Source organism: Hyla sarda, chromosome 5 (genome assembly GCF_029499605.1).
Source record: "Hyla sarda isolate aHylSar1 chromosome 5, aHylSar1.hap1, whole genome shotgun sequence".
NCBI lineage: Eukaryota > Metazoa > Chordata > Amphibia > Anura > Hylidae > Hyla > Hyla sarda.
The window spans coordinates 13,045,468-13,052,420 of record NC_079193.1 but is presented as its reverse complement, the minus strand read 5'-3'; the positions used below and the strand labels follow the sequence as shown (position 1 = coordinate 13,052,420).

At 45.9% G+C, this 6,953-nt stretch overlaps 1 protein-coding gene across 5 annotated transcripts in view; it reads left to right on the top strand.

Annotated features, from left to right (window-relative positions):
• Positions 1–6,626: 6,626 nt before the first annotated feature.
• Positions 6,627–6,953, top strand: part of LRRC72 (leucine rich repeat containing 72) — a 100,467-nt gene continuing 100,140 nt past the window's right edge. For all 5 annotated transcript variants that reach the window (XM_056518894.1, XM_056518888.1, XM_056518887.1 and 2 more), the window contains exon 1: positions 6,627–6,838. The gene's annotated coding sequence lies outside the window, so the exon portion shown is untranslated. The remainder of the gene's footprint in view (positions 6,839–6,953) is intronic.

Genomic DNA, 6,953 nt, shown 5'->3' with positions numbered 1-6,953 from the left:
TCCAGCCGAGACGCTAGAGAGAGTGTGATGGTGCAAGGGTTAAAGCCGCCAGACCTCTGGGTATCCACTACTAGTCCCAGCAAGTCACCAAATTAACCCTTAGATAAATGTGTTTTACCAGAGCTGCCTTCAGAAAGGTGAGCTCATATATTTAGAGATCAAAGACCAGAGCTGATTAATTAAACATTTAATCTGATAAAAGGTATCACAGTACTATATATAAAAATAAACAGATGACATACAGGTATAAAAAATATATATGAGTTTAGCAAGGCAAGTTCAGAAAAGCAAAAATGAAGTTCTTACAGCGTAATAGTATAGCAGTCCATGAGAGTGAGTTTCCAGCTGTCCTTAGGATGGTCTTGTCAGCTTGGGATTTTAACACACTGATTTTAACACACTGACTCTAGCATTGTTACATATTATATATCTCCTTTTTGGAGGGACTCCATTCCCCCCTCCCCTCTGATCCCACCAGGGGGGCATCTCTCTTCCTGGCCCTCTTATCTGGTTGATTATATGATGGGACCAGTGTGCAGGACTTCAAAGACGATGTAAACACACAGCCAGACCCCCCCCCCCCCCAATAAACTGCAATACACAAAAGACACAGGATACACCGTCTGAATGACCCCTCACCCCCCAGGTCTTAGTTTATACACAGATGCAATTATAAAACACATGTATGTTTCCATAATCAGGCCTTGGGCCCAGTGGCGTTGCTAGGGTTGGTGTCACCCGGTGCGGTAGAAAATGGTGTCACCCCCATACCTACCCCCCCCCTCAGTAAGTTTTTAGCCTGTTGTGACAGACACCACTGTTGTAGTGCATTGTGAGAAATTCCAGTATAATAATCAGATATACCAGTTTCCACAGAATAGGAAAGTGTTAAAGAAGTTTTCACCATTTAAATATACAGCTCCCAGAATTACTTAAAGGGGTACTCCACTGGAAAACATTTACTTTTATATCAACTGGTGCCAGAAAGTTAAACAGATTTTTAAATTACTTCTATTTAAAATCTTAATACTTACAGTACTTATAATCTGATGTATGCTCCACAGGAAGTTGTGTAGTTCTTTCCAGTCTGACCACAGTGCTATTTGCTGACACCTCTGTCCATGTCAGGAACTGTCCAGAGCAGGAGAGGTTTGCTATGGGGATTTGCTCCTACTATGGACAGTTCTTGACATGGACAGAGGTGTCAGCACAGAGCACTGTGGTCAGACAGAAAATAAATTAAAAAGGAAAATAACTTCCTGTGAATCGCTTATACAGCAGCTAATAAGTACTGGAAGGATTAAGATTTTTAAATAGAAGTAATTTACAAATCTGTTTAACTTTGTAGCACCAGCTGATTAAAAAAAATGTTTTCCAGTAGAGTACCCCTTTGAGCAGTGGTGAGGTTATGCTGGGAGTTGTAGTTTCACTGACCTAACTGTAGAAATGACAAGTGACTACAGCTCTGATGTAGAGAGGAGAATGTACAATGGTATCAGTGACTACAGGTGATATCTTCTCTATAGTGAGGAGAATACACAATGATATCTGACTACAGGGGACGTCTTCTCTATAGTGAGGAGAATACACAATGACATCAGTGACTACAGGGGACGTCTTCTTTATAGTGAGGAGAATACACAATGGTATCAGTGATTACAGGTGACGTCTTCTCTATAGTGAGGAGAATACACAATGATATCAGTGACTACAGGTGACGTCTTCTCTATAGTGAGGAGAATGTACAATGATATCAGTGACTACAGGTGACGTCTTCTCTATAGTGAGGAGAATACACAATGATATCAGTGACTACAGGTGACGTCTTCTCTATAGTGAGGAGAATACACAATGATATCAGTGACTACAGGTGACGTCTTCTCTATAGTGAGGAGAATACAGAATGATATCAGTGACTACAGGTGACGTCTTCTCTATAGTGAGGAGAATACACAATGATATCAGTGACTACAGGTGACGTCTTCTCTATAGTCTTTCCTTATCTAATTCAGATGGTACATACCGCCAGGACTTGATCCAGCTAAAACTTCTCTCTGCAGAATGTGATGCCCAGACGTCTCCTCACTATGTCAGCGCATTCTCATCCTCTATATGAAAACAATTATTATTATAAACCTGCCAGACACTGTATCCTCTAAATATAATACTACTATACACTATACTCTTTGATTATAAACCTTCCATACACCATACCCACTGAATATAATACTACCACACACTGTACATTCTGAATATAATACCAACACATACTGTACCCTCTGAATATAAATCTGCCACATACTGTACCCCTGAATATAATACCGCCACACACTGTACCCACTGAATATAATACTACCACATACTGTACCCTCTGAATATCATACTACCACAAACTGCGCCCTCTGAATATAAATCTGCTACATACTGTACCCTCTGAATATAAATCTGCCACATACTGTACCCTCTGAATATAAATCTGCCACATACTGTACCCGTGAATATAAATCTGCCACTTACTGTACCCCTGAATATAAATCTGCCACATACTGTACCCCTGAATATAATACAGCCACATACTGTACCCTCTGAATATAATACTACCACCCACTGCGCCCTCTGAATATAATACTTAGAGATGAGCAAACTACAGTAAATTCAACTCGTCACAAACTTCTCTGCTCGGCAGTTGATAACTTTTCCTGCATAAATTAGTTCAGCTTTCAGGTGCTCCCGTGGGCTGGAAAAGGTGGATACAGTCCTAGGAGACTCTTTCCTAGGACTGTATCCACCTTTTCCAGCCCACCGGAGCACCTGAAGGCTGAACTAATTTACGCAGAATAAGTCATCAACTGCCGAGCCGAGAAGTTTGTGATGAATCGAATTTACTGTAAGTTCGCTCATCTCTAATAATACTACCACAAACTGCGCCCTCTGAATATAATCCTACCACCCACTGTGCCCTCTGAATATAATACTACCACAAACTGCGCCCTCTGAATATAACGTTGCCATACAGTGCACCCTCTGAATATAATACCACAACCTCAGTAACACCCCTCAACATCCGTTAGCTGATGCTATTACGACGGGAGGGGGGTGTTGGTGGTGTTGCTAGTGGATGATGGGGGTGCTACTACTCGGGGGGTGTTGCCGGAGGATGATGAGGGTGCTACTCTGGCCATCCCCCCTGGCAGTATCATCCCCATCATCCATCCGCAGGATCATCCTCCTGGCAGGAGCACCGCCATCATCCACCATCAGGATCTGCTGATGGAGGTGCTGCTGGGGGGGGGGGGTGTTTCTGGTGGATGATGAGGGTGCTACTGCCAGGGGGGGAGCATTAGGTAGGCAGCAGTTCCCCCGCATTAGGTAGGTCGCAGTTTCCCCACATTTGGTACCAGTTCCCCCACATTAGGTAGGTACCAGTTACCCCACATTAGGTAGCAATTTCCCCACATTAGGTAGCACAGATTCCCCACATTAGGTAGCAATTTCCCCACATAAGGTAGCACAGATTCCCCACATAAGGTAGCAATTTCCCCACATTAGGTAGCACAGATTCCCCACATAAGGTAGCATAGACTCCCCACATAAGGTAGCACAGACTCCCCACATAAGGTAGCACAGATTCCCCACATAAGGTAGCATAGACTCCCCACATAAGGTAGCATAGACTCCCCACATTAGGTAGCATAGACTCCCCACACTTGGTAGTAGTTTCCCCACATTAGGCCGCAGGTTCCCTTGCAGGTTCCCCACAATGGGTCAAAGTCTCCCCACAATAGATTGCTGGTTATACCACCACCCCCCCCCCCACACACACACACACACACACACACACACACAAAAAACACATACAACACAGAGAGAGAGAGACACACACAAACACACACACACACACAGTCAGAGAGACACACACACTCACAGACACACACACTCACAGAAACACACATACACAGTCACACACACACACAGAGTCACACACACACAGAGTCTCATACACACACACAGTCACATACACAAACATAGATAGAGACAGACACACACTCACCCATCCAGCGCAGCGCTCCTTCTCACCGGGCGCCGTGCGAGTGACGTAACTGACGTCCTCCTGCGCGGCCATGCGGTGTGACGTCAGGCCGGCGAGACGTGGGAGCGGAGGCCGGGCACAGTGCTGGTGAAGGTGAGGGGGGGGGGGTGTGATGATGGACGGGCGCACAATGCCGGAGAAAGAGGGGGGTTGCTGACGGACGGGCGCACCGCACACACAGCGCGGGGGGGGGGGGGGTTGCTGACGGATGGGAGGCCGGTCGGGCACAGATGGGGGGGTGGGTGCTGCGGAGCGTCTTGGTGTCACCCCATAAGGTTGGTGTCACCCGGTGCGGGCCGCACCACCCGCACCCGGGTCGCAACGCCACTGCTTGGGCCTGACAGTACCCCTTTAAGGCACATCCATTGGGAGCTATGGAAACTGTGTAGTGTAGTCTGATCAGCTGTTTTTGTAATCATGGCCACCTTGTGTGATCTTCTCAGTAACAGATCCTATTTCCTCATGATTCCCAACAAAAAGAACTGCACAGAATTCACAAGAATTCACAATATCTAGTATAGAATAGTGGCACTCGCCTTTCTGTAGAAATCTTCATATCTCTATTGTAAAGGTGCAAATACAAAAATAGTGCAGCAGGAAGACATACCTAGGAGCGATGCCTCGCGGCTACAGCCGTTTCTCGCATCAAAACACACTTGTGCCTGTTGATGCAGGAAATGGCTGTAGCCACTAGGCATCGCTCCCATTGTTTATGTCTCCGTGCTGCACTATTTTTGTACCTGCACCTTTACTATTTATGCTATACTACAAATTGTGGATTTCATGGACTGATGTTCCAGTAAGCACCCCCTTACGAATCAGCAGTGATCGCTACTTGGACGGACCTGTTTAAATGTGTGCACGCCTATAAGAGGTATAGCAGTGCCAAAACTGATCCACAACTGATCCAGTTGCCAGCGCTTAGGGCCAGGCAAGAAATTGTGCATCCTAGGACCATCCATACTGCCATGGATACTGCCAAGTTGGGGGATGTAAAACTTGCTCTACCAGTCTGGAATTAAAGGGGTACTCCAGTGGACAACAATTATTATTTTTTTTTTTTTAAATCAACTGGTGCCAGAAAGTTAAACAGATTTGTAAATTACTTCTATTAAAAAAAAGTCTTAATCCTTCTAGTACTTATCAGCTGCTGTATACTACAGAGGAAGTTCTTTTCTTTTTTTATTTTCTTTCCAGTCTGACCACAGTGCTCTCTACTGCCACCTCTGTCCGTGTCAGGAACTGTCCAAATACCCATAGCAAACCTATCCTGCTCTGGACAGTTCCTGACATGGACAGAGGTGTCAGCAGAGAGCACTGTGGTCAGACACGAAAGAAATTCAGAAGAAAGAAATTCATAAAGAAAAGAACTTCCTGTGGAGCATACAGCAGCTGATAAGTACTGGAATGATTAAGCTTTTTATTAAGAAGTAATTTACAAATCTGTTTAACTTTCTGGCACCGGTTGATTAAAAAAAAAAAAAAAAAAAAAATGGTTTTCCACTGGAGTGCCCCTTTAAACCCCCTACCTGATATACTTAGGAGTCCCTGCTCCTGTATAGGGATGCATACACAATGGCGGTGTACCCACCATGGAGGCAGGGTACACCAGTACTATGGGGCCCTGAAGACAGGAGGACTCAGTCACCGACCAAATGGTCCTGACCCCCAATGCACCTGGCCCAGCGGATTATTATATGTACGGTTTAGGCAGCCCACATTATAATTCACTCCCCAACCGGGGAAACAAGGACACTTAGGCTGCATTCACACCTCGTTTTTACGTTACGGGTGCCGGATCCGGCTGGGGGAGGGGCAAACCCGGCTCTCCCGTACCCCAGCCGGACCAGCGCTGAAATCCATTTACTTTAATGAGATGACCAGAGTCAAACGGTGACTCCAGTCGGCTCATTTTTGACCCATATGCGGTTTCCTGACCGGACCTAAAACCGTAATATACTGTACAATAGTATACCGGATACGGGTCAAAAATGAGCCGACGGGAGTCACCGTTTGACTCCGGTCGGCTCATTAAAGTAAATGGATTTCAGCGCTGGTCCGGCTGGGGTACGGGAGAGCCCGGTTTGCCCCTCCCCCAGCCAGATCCGGCAGCCGTAACGTAAAAACGAGGTGTGAATGCAGCCTTACCCCGGTTTCCCAGAAAGTAAAGTTGGTAAAATCAGATTTGTACCACACACATATGGGGGGAGATTTATCAAAACCTGTGCAGAGGGAAAATTGCCCAGTTGCCCATAGCAACCAATCAAATTTCTTCTTTCGTTTTTTAAAAGGCCTCTGAAAAGTGAAAGAAGCGATCTGATTGGTTGCCATGGGCAACTGGGCAACTTTTCCTCTGCACAGGTTTTGATAAATCTCCTTCATGGATCTGATCACTTCCTGGTTTCCTCTCCAAACTGTGACCATGTGGTTGCCAGGCAACAGAGCACGCACTTCATGTTTACATCCACACTATAGATCAGTTGTCTGAAACTGTAGCCCTCCAGCTGTTGCAAAACTTCAACTCCCAGCATGCCCGGACAGCCGTTGGCTGTCCGGGCATGCTGGGAGTTGAAGTTTTGCAACAGCCGGAGGGCAACAGTTTGAGACCACTGCTATAGACTAACAGGCAATGTGCGGTTGAACTGAGCATGTGCGACCGTTTTAGTGGATGCCCTAAGATGGCCGTAACCAAGGGCAACAAGGCACAACAAAGAAGGCGCATGGGGGATTAGTAACCCTATCTTCAAGGTAAAACCCTTTTTCAAATGTAGCGCAAATTATTATTATTTTTTTTTACCATTGTTCAACCAGTACCTCATGGGAGCGGCCATTCCCCCCCCCCCCCCCAATCCCATTAACCGTT